Below are 15,189 nucleotides of genomic sequence, written 5' to 3'. Positions count from 1 at the left end.
TGCTTTGGCTTCAATTTTAGCACAACAGTCCCAACATTGCTACTTAGCACTTTCCCCCAGATAACCCTTAATAATCTCTTAATAATTTAATCATTAATAATACTTAATCATTTAACACAGTGCAAATAACCAGTTGGAGGGAACTGGGGTTCACTCAAGTGAGGGAACTTGGCTAAACCATCATGTGCTCATGTCTTCTGCAATCACAATTTACAGGGCAATCGATGAGATAAGCACCACAGAATTAGGCATGGTCCTCAGTTCAGGATAGAGGCCAAATAACTCACTTAGAAGGACCACAAACTCATTGTAGTTGGGTGTATCTAGAGCCAAAGCACTACCTAAAAACAGGCAAGTACAATAATGCAAACAAGCTCAGTAACACCTACATTCATTGAAGACCAAGATGAGCCCATTGTGCAGGCAGTCCCCAGCTTAAAAACGGGTTAAGTCTGAAAGATCCATTTTTAACAGTTTTTTGAGATGTAATTCAAGTGCCATACAATTCACCCATTCGAAATATAGAATTAAATGGTTTTTAGTAAACTCGGAGTCGGGCAATATCATAATCTAAAGGGTTATTTTCAAGCTCATAATTCAATAAACAAGTCAATGACTCCGTCTTTTTGGGTTGTGGACCCCTGTGAGCTCCTGAAAACTGTGGACCCTTTTCTCTAAAAAGCAAGCACACAGGCACAAGAACACTTTACACACAGCTTCAGAGAGTTCCGGTCCCCCAGAGCTGGCTGGACGTCTTTAACTAAATCACCGTAGTGGTCAAAGTGGTTTCGTGTTCATTTTCACGTGAAATTGCCTCCCACCCCCACAATAATGAACTCCTTAATGAAAAGTGCTCAAGCTTGAATGTGCCAAATTAGAATGGATTAGCCACAATGACTCATACCACAGCTCTGTCTCCAAGGCTCAATACTCACACTTCAATGCAAAGCTCTTGGGCCAAGAACATTTTTCATGGTCTTGGCCAGTCCTCACTAACCTGCTATCAGCAAAAGATATGCAGGTTATTAATTCCCCTAAGCATTATAATCCAGCTGATAGAATAAGAACAAATTAGGAGTCTAGACTTCAAGATCCCCAGTCTTCTAGGAGGCACAAATAAACAGCATTCATATGAGAGCAATGAGACATACTTCAGTTAGAGATCTGTGAGTACAAGACATAGGATTCTGGCTAGTAAATGAAGAGCATTTATTGGAAGGGATATGGAAATTTAAAGAACCCATATAAAACCTGACATGAAAATCAGTAGTGTGGTGGGCTTGCCCATTTTGAGGCTATCTAAATCCAACTTCCTTTCTTACTCTGGGGCAATTCCAATCATGTACAGTATTACTTACTTCACCTTTAGCTATTAGAGTCAAAAAGAGGGGTCCTGCCCTGGCCCAGTGCTCAGTGGTTAGAGCATCCAACTGTGGATCGAAGGGTCTCAGGTTTGACTCTGGTCAAGGGCATGTACCTCAATTGCAGGTTCGATCCCCAGCCCCAGTCGGGGCACATGCAGGAGGCAACCAATCGATATGTCTCTCTCATATTGATGTTTCTCTCTCCCTCCCCACCTTCCTCCCTCCCTTCCATTCTCTCTAAAAATCAATGGAAAAAATATCTTTGGGTGAGGATTAAACAAAATAAAAGGGGGGGGGGGGGCGGGCCTTTCTTCTTCTGCTCCAAATCCTGGCAATCCACCAAATTTGTCAACCCCCGTCCTCCAAACTGAGACTTTACATCTGGAGAGAGCAGTGGAGGTGGAGGGACGATGAGGAACAATTCCAGAGCAACTCTGTGGGGATAGCCTAATGATGTAACTGACTGCCTTGGCAGCTGCAAATTAGTTCTGGTGGACTACTTCTACTGAAATCGGATTTCATGCTTCCTCCTTCTCAGCCCTCCAGAACAGCCTGGTCTGTGCCCATGTTCCAAGCCTGGTCCTCCAGCCTCCCACCGATGTCCCGTTTCCAGATAGATAGCCTGCTCTTCCTTAAGAAAACCACAGTCAGTACTGCAGACTGCAACCAAAACTGTACGTGACACAAGACCACCTAAAGGCATCTCCAGGGACTTGGAAGCAAGACCTGTGGGAGCCATGCTAAGGCACAAGTATCTTTCATTCAAGCTTGAGCAACAGCTGAGATGCATGACTGCCAACCACTTTGTTCCTGGTGTTTTATCACTTTCTCAAAATCCAAAGTCTCAGACAAGGGCAGAACCTGATGCCCTGCTCAGCCCCCGGCAGTGCTAGGCTGCTGAGAGGAAGGACATGCCCCATAGGCAAATAAACAGACTCAACTTGTCCTGACTAAACCAGCCACCTGGGGGAAAGGTTATCCCCTCAGAGCATCAAGATATTGTTAGGAAGGGGACGTGGAAGCTAAGCTGACAAAAGTGCCAGGTCTGTCCCACGTCACGAAGGTTCACCTTTGAAAGATGTTAAAGCTATTTTTCTCCTACAGACTCTGAGCTCAGACAGGTGCTATATCCTCCAGTCGCCTCTGGATTGAACATGTGTTTACATAAATATAGCACATAAAAACTGTCTCGTCCAGCTGGTGTGGCTCAGTGGTTGAGTGTTGAGCTATGAACCAGGAGATCATGGTTCGATTCCCAGTCAGGGCACAAGCCTGGGTTTCAGGCTTGATCCCCAATAGGGGACGTGCAGGAGGCAGCTAATCAATGATTCTCATCACTGATGTTTCTATAACTCTCCCCCTTCCTCTCTGAAATCAATAAAAATATATTACTTAAAAAAGAAACAAAAAACTAGTCTCACATGCAAACAGGATTCCAGCCAGGCCTTACACCCTGTGCTAGAAACAGGTTCCCGGAGGTCCTAGGTGGAAAATGCAAAAAAGTAGAATTCCCTAATCCACACTTGTCCCATCTTATTTCTCCCAGATCAATCCTCATCCTCCACTTACTCTTCTCTAACACAGACTGCTGCCTTCTCCACAGAGATGATGACTTGGTACCATCCACCAGGCACTGAGCAGAGCTGCCTTCCGGAATCTGTCATTTCTGGGCCTTATTGTTCAAGGCCTCGTCACCTACAAGCTTAGGTTGGAACTGTTTTAAGGATGAAGTGTTTCTTTCTAGAGTAGTACAGTTGATCCTTGAACGACTCGAGTTTGAGCTGTGTGAGTCCACTTACACCAAGATATTTTTTCAACAAATACAGTCAGACCTTTGTATTCAGTAGTTTCATATCAGCAGATTCAACCACCAGCAAACCGAAGACAGTCACTTTCACTTTCCCAACCGCAGATTCCCAGCTGCAGACGGAAAGTACTGTTTTCAATCCATGGTTGTTTGAATCCCAGGATGCGAAGCACCAGCTAGAGTTAAAAGTCATATGTGGGTTTCTGACTGCGAGGGGGTCAGGCCCCTGACTACCGCATTGTTCAGGATCTGCTGTAATTTAAACATGATAGCTCAGACATGCGTTTTTTCAGTGCCTTCCAAAACCTGTAGTAGAATTGTAATTTTTTTAAAGGGTAGAAACCCACAGGGGCGAAGAAAACACGAACCAGAAGACAAAATGTGAACAGACTTTGGAAGCAGGAGGAGTGAGGTCCCAGGAGAAATGCCTAAGCAAGCTGGGAGCCGAGTGCCGGGGGGGGGAGGGGGGGGGGGCGGAGGGGAGTAAACAGAAGAGCAAGAGTTCTAAGAAACTCTCTCAAAAATATAGAAAAGAGTCAAGATTTTAAAAATAATGACAATTAGAAGATCAATCTAGGAGCTAAACATTGAACCAATAGAAGTTCTAGAAAGATAAATGAAATGTTTATTTTTATAATATTTTTTAAAATAGGAAAGTTTCAAACTTCCAACAGAGGACCCACCAAGTATAACAAATAAAAACAAGAGCCCTGCCTGGTCACACTGTGAGGTTTCTGATCATCAAGGATAAAGAGAAGATCCTTAAAACTTCTTTTTTTTAAAAGGTATAAAAATCAGAATAGCATCAGGCAACATGATTATGTGATCAAGCAACAGGTTCATGAAAAGATGTCAGCATCACTAATCAGGGCAATGTAAATCAAAACCATGAGCTACCACCTCACACCTGTTACAATGGCTATCCTCAAAAACACAGAAGATAAAAAATGCTGGCAAAGATGTGGAGAAGAGATGAACATTATTGGTGAAAATATAAATTGGTGCAGACACTATGGAAAACAAGATAGCGGTTTCTCCTAAAATGAAAAAATAGAACCACCATATGATCCAGCAATTCCACTTCTGAATAAAAATCCAAAGGAAACAAAATTACTGTCTTGAAAAAATATCTACCTCCATGTTCCTGGCAGGATCATTTACAATAGTCAACACCTGGAAACAACCTAAGGGTCCATTGATAGATAAATGGATAAACAAAAGGTCTCTCTCCTCTTTCCCTCTTCTCTCTCTCTCTCTCTCTCTCTCACACACACACACACACACACACACACACACACACACACGGTGCCCCCCCAAAAAAATATATACATACTTTAATAGCTGATAGCTCAATTTTGAAAATGAAATGTATGTAATAAACACTGCCTTTATAATTATTCAAAGTGTGTGTATACATTTTTTTGGGGGGGGGGGGAACACCCTGTACACACACACACACACACACACACACACACAAGGAATATATTAAGCCATAAAAAGGAAGGAAAATTCTGCTATTTACAACATGAATGGGCCATTTGCTAAGTGAAACAAGTCAAACAGAGAAATACAAATACTGTATGATCCCACTTATATAGAAAATCTAAAAAAAAGAACTAATAGAAACAGAGAAAAGATTGGTGGTTGCCTGGAGGTGAGCAAAATGTGTGAAAGGGGTCAAAACGTGCAAACTTCCAGTTGTAAGATAAATAAATTCTGGGGATGAAATATACAGCATGGTGACTAAAGTTAATAATATTGTATTGTATATTTGAAAGTTACTAAAAGAATAAATCTTAAAGGCTTTCATCACAAGAAAAAATATTATAACTATGTGAGGTGATGGATGTTAACTAAACTGATTATGGTGATCATTTTGCAATATATATATAAAATATGATTATATATAATGTGATCACATACGTATATATAAAATCATGTTGTACACCTAAAACTAATACAACGTTAGATGCCAATTATACCTCAATAAAACTGGAAAAAATAAAGCTCAACAAATATAAAAGATTGAAATTGTCCAGCATATTCTCTGACCACATAGACTCAAACCGAAATTCAACAAATGAAGATAACAGGAGAATCTCCAAGGACTTGGATACTAAGCAACACATTTCTAAATAACTCATGGGTCAAGAGGAAGTCTCCAGAGAAATCAAGAATACATTGAGCTGAATGAAAATGAAAACACAACAGATCGAAATTTCTGGAACACAGCTAACACTGAGAGGGGAATTTATAGCACTATATGCATATATTAGAAAGGAGAAAAAGCCTCACATAGATCATCTATTCTAAGTTCTCACCTCAAGAACCTAGAAAAAAAAAAAGGAGCAAAAGAAACGCAGTGCGAGTAGAAGGAAGAAAACACCAAAGATCAGAAATCAATAAAACTGCAAATAGAAAAACAATATGGAAAATCAAGGAAACAAAGAACTGGTTCTATGAAGGGGTTGATAAAATTGATAAACTTCCAGCAGGACTGACTAACAAAAAAAAAAAAAGAAGAAGCAGCAGCAGCAATATCAGGAATGGATAGGGGATCAAAAAGGATAATAAAGGACTACTGGAACAACTATAGACACATACATTTTATAAAGAAATTGATAAATAAAAACACAAATTACCACAACTCACCCAATATGAAATAGATAATTTGAACAACTCTATAACTATTTTTAGAAATTGAATTCATAATGTCTAAAGTCCCCAAAAAGAAATCTCCAGACCCAGCTGGTTTCACTTGAAAATTCTACCAAGTATTTTTAAAAGAATTAAGATTAATTCTATACAAAAAAGGAAATAAAAGGCATACAGATCAGAAAAGAAATGAAACTGTCCCTATTTGCAGATGACATAATTGTCTATAAAAAAAATTTCCCAAAACTCTTAGAACTATTAGTTGAGTTCATTAAAATCACAGGATATAAGATCTACACACACACCAAAAAAATCAACTGAATTTTCTTATACTTGCAAGGAACACAGAAATATCAAAGTTAAAAATAGAATACCATTTGCAATAATTTAAAATCTGAAATATTTGGGTAAAATTTAAGAAAGCATGTTCAGGGCTGTTATGCTGAACCTACACAACACAGATTTTAAAAAATCAAAGAATACATAATAAATGGAGGGGGATGTATTCATTACCAGAAGATTCAACCTAGTAAAAATGTAAATTTTCCCCAAATTGATATATAGGTTTTAACACAATTCCAGTCAAAGTCCCAGTAGGATTTCTTTGTGTAGATATAGATAAGATTAGGCTAAAATTCTAAAATTCTTTTTAAATTATATGAAAAGGCAAAAGAACCTAACAGCTAAATAATAATTGGGGGAGGAGGGGTATAAAATTGAAGGATTAGTCTGCCTGATTTCAAGACTTACTGTATAGCTATAAGAGCTTCAAGACTGCGTGATACTGGCATAGAGTCAACTGCCATAGAAAGGCAGGAGAAAGATAGAATGTAGATCAATGGAACAGAATAGAGAATCCAGAAATAGTCTAACTCACACAAATATGCCCAACTGATTTCTGGTAAGATGCAAAAGCAATTCAATGGAGGAAACAACCTTTTTAACAAATGATGCTGAGGTAAGTGAACAGTCATCATAAAAAAAAAAAAGAAGAAGAAGAAAAAGACCTTGACCTAAGTCTCACACATTCCACAAAAATTAACTCAAAATGAATCACCGGCTTAAGTATAAAACATAAGACCATGAAACTTTTAGAGAAGAAAACAGGAGAAACTCAGGGGTCTGGGGCTAGGCAAAGAGTTGTTGGACTGACACCAAAAGCATGTGCACAGAAGGATGAACTGGTACATCAAACTTCATCAAAAATTTTTCTGCTTTGTGAAAAACCCTGTTAAAAGAAAAAAGGACAAGAAAATATTTTCAAACCACATGCCCAACAAAAGACTATCATACTAAAGAATTCTCACAACTCAACAGTGATAAACAAACAATGCAATTATAACATGAGTGAAAGACATGAGTAGACATCTCTCCAAAGAGGAAATACAGATGGCCAATAAGCATGTAAAAAGACTTGCTTCCTTAGCCCCTAGAGAAATGCAAATTAAAATCGCAATGACTGAAATATAAATAAAAATAGTGACACCACCAAATGCTATCAAGAATGCAGAGAAAGTGGATCAATCACTCATATCTTGGAAAACATAAAATAGCTCAGCTGCTTTAGAAAACAGTTTGACTGGTTCTTAAAAATAAAACAACACGAGGCACACAAACCAACAACTGTACTCCCAAAAATTTATCCCAGAGAAATGAAAACTACGTTCACACAGAGACCTGGACAGGAGTCTACAGCAGCTCTCGCCATAACAGCCCCAAACCGGAACCACCCAGATGTCTGCCAGTGGGGGAAAGGTTAAACTGTGGTGCATCCACAGCCTGGAAAACTATTCAGCAATAAAAAGGATGACCCAACAACCTGGATGACTGCAGAAAATTATGCTGAGTGAAAAGAAGCTAATCCCCAAAGGTTACACATTGTATGATTCCATTTTTATAACATTCTTAAAATAACAAAATTACAGAGATGGAGAATAGATGAATAGTTGTCCTGGGTGAAGGAGGAGAAGGGTGGGGGAGTGGGTGTGACTATAAAAGGGCAAAGTAAAGGATCTCTTTGGTGATGGAAATGTTCTCCATCTTGACCTTTTCAATGTCAATATCCTGATTGTAGTCTCGTACCATAGTTACCATGGCGGGAAAACTGAGAAAAGGGAACCTGGAATCTCTGTAGTATTTCTTACAATTACATGTGAATTTAGAATCTACACTAATAAAAGAGAAACATGCAAATTGGTGTCACACCGCTACCTTTCCCATTGGCTAATCAGGGCGATATGCAAATTAACTGCCAGCCAAGATGGCGGCCGGCAGCCAGGCAGCTTGAAGCGAACATGAGGCTTGCTTGCTTCAGGGACGGAGGAAGCTAACGTTCCCCGCCTGCCTTGCCGGCCTCTGAGCTTGCAGTTTGAAACATTGTTACAAATATAGAAGCTAAACAAAACCCCAGAAACCTGCTTTCAGCCAGCCGGGATCTCAGAGCTGGAGTTGAAACAGTGTTTCGATTATAGAACCCAAACAAACCAGATACCTGCTTTCAGCAGCCAAGGCCTAAGAGCTGGAGCCAAGCCTTAGAGCTAAAGCTGGCCTAGAATAAAAAAAAAGAAAGAAAAAAGGAGCGGTTGGGAGCTTCAGTCACCTGCCAGCCTGAAAACAGCCCTCAGCCCCTCACCCAGACTGGCCAGGCACCCCAGTGGGGACCCCCACCCTGAAGGGGGTGTGACTAGCTGCAAACAGCCATCATCCCCTCATCCAGGCTGGCCAGGCACCCCAGTGGGGACCCCCACCCTGATCCAGGACACCCTTCAGGGCAAACCAGCCGGCCCCCACCCGTGCACCAGGACTCTATCCTATATAGTAAAAGGGTAATATGCCTCCCAGCACCGGGATCAGCGGAGCCGCGAGGCTTCCCGGCACCGGGATCAGCATGGCAGGGGGCAGCGCCCAAACCCCCTGATTGCCCTGCGGCTCTGTGTGTGACAAGGGGTGGGGCCACAACCTCCCTATCCGCCCTGCTCTGTTCGTGACAGGGGAAGGCACCCCAACCCCCTGATCAGCCCTGCTCTGTGCCTGATAGGGGGGAGCTCCCCAACCCCCTGATCGCCCTGCGGCTCTGTGTGTGACAGGGTGTGGCGCCCCAACCTCCTGATCGGCCCTGCTCTGTGTGTGACAGGGTGTGGCGCCCCAACCCCCTGATCGGCCCTGCTCTGTGTGTGACAGGGTGTGGAGCCCCAACCCCCCACCCCCCACGGGCCCTGCTCTGTGTATGATGGGGTAGAGCCATAACCTCCCCATCGGCCCTGCCCTGAGTGTGACAGGGTGCAGCGCCCCAACCCCCTGATCTGCCCTGCTCTGTGTGTGACAGGGGGCAGTGCCTCAACTCCCCTATCAGCCCTACTCTGTGAGTGACAGGGGGGAGCTCCTCAACCCCCTGATCGGCCCTGCTCTGTGCGTGACAGGGGGGAGCTCCCCAACCCCCTGATGGGCCCTGCTCTGTGCGTGACAGTGGGGAGCTCCCCAACCCTCTGATTGGCCCTGCTCTGTGCGTGACAGGGGGTGGCGCCGCAACCTCCCCATCGACCCTGCCTTGAGTGTGACAGAGGGCGGTGCCCCAACCCCCCAATCGGCTCTACCCTGAGCGTAACTGAGGGTGGCCTCGCAACCTCCCGATCCGTCCTGCTCTGTGCATGACAGGGGGCAGTGCCCCAACTCCCCAATCAGCCCTGCTCTGAGCCCGACCAGGGGCTGCACCTAGGGATTGGGCCTGCCCTCTGCCACCCGGGAGCAGGCCTAAGCCAGCAGGTCGTTATCTCCTGAGGGGTCCCAGACTGCGAGAGGGCACAGGCCAGGCTGAGGGACCCCTCCATCCCGCCCCCCCGAGTGCACAAATTTTTGTGCACCGGGCCTCTAGTCTATATATATAAAAGGCTAAGTGTCCGTCCTTCCCTCTGACTAGTAGCTATAATGTGCACTGACCACCAGGGAGAAGACGCTCAATGCAGGAGCTGCCATGACGCACACTGGCCATTGAAAAATAAACGGCACCACAGACCTGGTGCTGACAAACCAACACTCGGCTTCCCCCAAGTGGGACACAACAAGCCCCGCCACCACCCCAGAGCGACACCCCACCAAATTGCAGCCAATGCTGCCAAGACCCCATGTCACAAAATGCGGCCCCCAGCCCAGCCCTGAAATGGTCATTGTGGGCGCCAGGTAATGACATCACATAGCAATGCCCAGCTTCCTCTCCCTAGCAACAGCTAGCCTCCTTGCAGTTTCTTCAGCCCAGAAAACTAACTTGCTTTATAGCCAGGTGGAAACATTTTACAATTTAACCAAATGTCTGTGAAACATTTCACATGCCTTATCTCATTTGATCCTGACAGAAGTCCTGGAGTAGGTAGACAGGAGACTCAGTAGGATCCTATTTTCTTTTCATTAGCCAGAAAATTGAGATTTAGAAACTTGACCCAACTGAAAAGAACTAAGAAATGGTGGGCCCTGAAAATGACTTCAGGTTTTTTCACTGCACAGAATATTATCAAACGCTGCTACAGTTAAATATTTTACCCTTTTTTCTCCCTGCGTGATCTACAATAATAATCTGCTTCATGTTGATATTTAGTGCTGTGTTGCTGACAATTACCTGAAAGAGAAGTTGGGGTGCTTCACTGGGCTGGAAAAAGTTTAGCTAAATCAGAAAGCAGGTCTAATTAAGCAAGTTTATCTACATCTATAAAAGACTAAGTTAACTCACACCTGCGTGATACATACACAGCTCTCGCTGGCACCAATCGCACGCCTGTTTTGATCTGTCATTGTTGATCATGAATTTGGTTGACACTTCTATTAAAGGGCAAATAGCGATATTAAAATATTTCTCCTAGTTAATTTCCTTTCAATGTGCACAAATCCGTGCACAGGGACACTAGTCTAAAAATAAAAAGTTTAATTTAAAAAAAAAAACAACAGGGAACAGATTGGTATGAAAGTCAAGACAGTGATTACTTTCTGGATGAATGAGGACAGGTGGCCCTGGGACTGGCAATGTTCCACTCCTGTCCTGGGTGGTAGTGAGGAGGGAGTTTACTTTACATAATTCACCAAGCTGTACATTTGTTTTGTGCGATTTTTTTGTTTTTTGGTATTTGTGTTTTGTTTTATAAGTTACAAAAGAAAAGATAGCAGGCAGCTGTTCTGTCTCAACAAAGGAGCCACAATAGACCGAACGGCGGAACAACCGAACAACCAAACAACTGGTCACTATGATGTCTGCTGACCACCAGGGGGGCGCATGTGGAACATGGCAGGTGTTGGCGGCAGAGCGTGAAACATGGCGGGCATCGGCTGCAGCAGGATGATGGAGGTGAGTGGGGGCGCCAGACCAAGGCGGGGCGCTGGTCGCTGTCATCAGGGCAAGCCTCTGGTGGTTACTAAAAATTCTTTGCTCTCACACGCCACAGTCCTGCCAGGCACTCGCACCTGCTACCAGCACTAGCCCCGCTCGCACCCACTGCCAGCGCCCAGTGCTGGTCCCAATCACTGAGCGCCATCAGCAGGTGTGAGCGACAGCTACCAACCCTGATAGCCCCCGAGGGTTTCTCCACCTCCCCCTGCTCCTGAGGGGTGATCAGAGCAGCAGCCACCACTCGCACCCACTGCTGGTACCGGCCCCAATCGCTCCATGCCGTCAGTGAGTGTGAGCAGGGCCGGCGCCATCAGCGCATGGGAGCAGCAGCGGTGGGAACGGGGTTGCTGGCAGACAGGGAACCAGGGGCCGTGGTGGGAAGGGCCAGGCAGGGGCGCAGAGGATTGGCCAAGACCTGCCCCTGTGCTCACCGCAGCCTCGCAGCCCACAGTTTCTTCCAAGGTGCACGAATTCGTGCACTGGGACCCTAGTATGAACAAGAAATAAGCATTTATTATCACCAAGATTTTGTTTGTTACCACAGCATAAATAGCCCATCCTGACTGATACACACATGGTGGGAGAGTACAAAGATACAAGCTATCTAGTTCCTACTAATTATGAGCCTAGCAAAGGGCAATAATGTGCCCTTGGGGAGGGTTGAGAGAGGCTTTTTGGTGAGGTTAATAAAGCAAAGACTCAGACCAATTTCCTGCATGCACTGGAGGCCCACACCTACTAGACTCAGCTCCCTCTTCCATGGCCCTCCCTCAGGACAGGAAAATATCAGATTATTCATGTCAACTGGACAGGAAAATATCAGATTATTCATGTTACAGACTGAATTGTGTGCCTCCCCCCACCCCCTCCCCACCCTGCCCAATTCACATGTTGAAATCCTAACTTCAGTACACTGTAGAGTGTGTATTTAGAGATAGGGCCTTTAACGAAGTAATTAAGTTTAAATGCGGTTATAAAGGTGAGCCCTAATCCAATAGGACTGCTGTGGTTACAAGCAGAGGGGGAGACACCAGGGGTGCATGTGCACAGAGGAAAGAATGCAACCCAGAACAAGTTACCCACAAAAATAACAGGAGACAATCGTGTGCCGATAACCACAGACTGTAAGTTTCCAGCTGGCCTTCCCTCCACTGAAGGCTTCCCTCCGCTGAATGCACACACAGGATACCAACTTGCATCGTCTACGTGCATTCGCTTGCTTTTCAGAACACCCCACACTAGACATGAGGGCTCACACCCACAGGCCAGACACAGTTCCGGGTGCCCAGTGTCACAGTGGGCGCAGCGGGACGTCGTAGAAGGCCTTCCAAACAGACTCGATTCCAGGGAGCGCCCCTCCTGGAGTAGGGTCACTCAGCTTCCTATGGTAAGTTTCAAGGGTCCTTAGGTTTACCAAGGTCTGGAGAGGATGATCCAGACCTTCTTTGGGGACCATCTCCCCTCTGTGAGTACAAGAAGCTTCTTTCCCGACTCAGAAGGGACGTCGCCTACTCCCTATCATGTCCCACCATGTGGTCATCCGACCCTTCTCACTGGTCCAGCTGGCGGGGAACACACACCTTGCTTTTCAGAGGGTAGAAAGCATCCCAAATGGAAGAAACATTTGTCACAAGCATGTATGCTACAGGACCCTGATTAAAAACAAAAACCTATGGAAGACAGAACAGAAGTACAAAGTAGCTGTCTGGTCTCCCCCCACTGCTCCTGGAGTCCTGGACAGAAAAGCCTGGAAGCCCTGAGTTCAAACCCCAGCTCTTCCCAACTTCCTACAGCCCGGCAGGGACTGGTCCTAGTCACAGGGGGGCCTTGTGATGGCGCTGGCCTCAGTGTGGTATCGCGACGGGTCCACTGTAAAGTCTCGATCACTGGCATGTTTTTAAGTTAAAAGACAAGCAGGCCTGCACGTCGCCTTCTATGCCATAGATTCTAGCTCTGCTCCAAGGCCACACCTGGCGAGTTTTATGGTGGAAAACATCCTAAGCACTTGGAGACAATTATACCCTTCCTGTCACCCTGTGTCCCCTGCTTCCTGTGCACACCATCACAGAACCTTGTGCTCCTATGACAGCCAGGGCTCCACCCACCGTGGCTGCTCCTACCTGGACTGGTGTTAATCACTGGGAACCTCCAGAGGAACAGTGCTCAGAAGAGACGTACCAGAGAACAGGCCTCAGTCAGGAGGAGGGGATGGACCCCCAGGGCCTGTCACCAGCTCACTGTCAGGAGAGGCCACACTAGGGTCCTCTCCCAACCACTGCGCAGCACGGTCAAGGGAGGGACGCTGTCCCAAGCAAGGGGCGCGTGCCTGGAAAAGGTTCCGTGAGTATGTGTTTGGGGAAGGAGGAGGAAAACTGGAATAAAAATGCAATCTGGCCTTGGCTATCCAGGGTACGGCTCTTCTGCCACATGGAGCGCACCTTCCGCACATCCCCCTGACCAGGGACTGCTCCCCGCGGGCACCTGCTGGGGATGCTGAGCCTGGAGATTTTTTTTTTTTTTTAGACCTTGAGCAGCGGAGATGTGCACAGAGCTGAGTCCAGATAAGCCCACCCGGGACGCCTGGCTGGGAGGCCCCTTGGATCCGCGTCACCGGGGAAGAGAGAACGTGGCCTGCATCAGCTCTGCATGGAGCTCTCCGCGCGCCTCTCTCCAGGGAGCTGTTTGGAGGAGACCGAGAGCCTGCGAGCAAGATGGACTTTCCATGGGCTTGCAGAACCAGCTGGAAACTGAGCCAGGGCCCCAGCTCGGAGCCTCTCCCAGCAGAGGTCCCGTAGCACCCGCATTCAGCTGGGATTCCCGGCCCTGAGGACCTGGGCTGGCGTCAGGCAGACCGCGGAGCCCTAGGGCAGCAGTCGGCAAACTCATTAGTCAACAGAGCCAAATATCAACAGTACAACGATTGAAATTTCTTTGAGAGCCAAATTTTTTAAACTTAAACTATATAAGTAGGTACATTCAACTTTAAATTCACGGTTTTCATCTTGCATTTTTCTTTGCTTCTTCTCTGTAGCCATCTCAAACAGGGCACCTAAAAATGTTTCATTTTATAATAAGAAAGCCACCAACACAAAAGAACTACAATTCTTAAATTAATGACAAAAATACCTGTAGGATTTGCAGCTGGTTGGAAAAATACAGGTAACTTTATGCTTCGAGTAGGTACTTTTGTCACCCGCGCGCGATTTGCAGACGCGACTAGCACTAACCACTGCACATGAAACTGCTGACTGGCTCACTCAACTCCTGCATGAATCGCGGGCGCCTACCCCGCACCGCGTCTCCCGTGGCCAGACTGACCGACACCCCCCACTTCTTCTAACGCCACTTCTTCAAAATAGACTCGCCCAGGCCGAAAACCGAATTCTGCGCATGGGCCACGGAGTTTCAATCGCACTGTACGTGTGCGCCCGCACGTGGTATTTTGTGGAAGAGCCACACTCAAAGGGCCAAAGAGCCTCATGTGGCTCGCGAACCTCGGTTTGCCAGCCACTGGCCTAGGGAACCTGGGAAGAGCCGCAGGCCGCACACATGCGCAGCACCGGGGGTGCCTCATGGGGGTTTGGGCCCAGACAGCTTCCACCTGGACCTTCCAGAACGGACCGGCGGCTTGGGCCACTGTCTGCAACCTCAGAGGCGCGCAACCTCCCGGCCTATTCCTCCTCCAGGGACGCGGAGCGGGATGGACCTACCCCGGCGGCTGCCTGCGCAGGGCACCGCATCCAGCGCCGGGGCTGCTGCGTGGTCCGCAGGGTCGCCGGTCACAGCCGAGCGCCACAGCACTTCCCCGCGAGGACCCGGGGGATACAAGGCGGGAAGGCGGAGCGGAACTCGTCTCTGCTGGTGACGTCGCAGCTCAAACGTCAAGCCGTACAGCAGCCTTAACGTCATGACGTCATAGCGTGACACCTTACGTGACTGTCGTGATGCCATTGTAAATGCGCCTACTGCGCTGCCAGGCATAGACGTGCAGC

Source organism: Myotis yumanensis, unplaced genomic scaffold (assembly GCF_028538775.1).
Source record: "Myotis yumanensis isolate MYYU_CA2020_CCGP unplaced genomic scaffold, mMyoYum1.0.hap1 SCAF_2, whole genome shotgun sequence".
NCBI lineage: Eukaryota > Metazoa > Chordata > Mammalia > Chiroptera > Vespertilionidae > Myotis > Myotis yumanensis.
The sequence above is the reverse complement of the archived record's forward strand: the minus strand, read 5'-3'. Positions refer to the sequence as shown.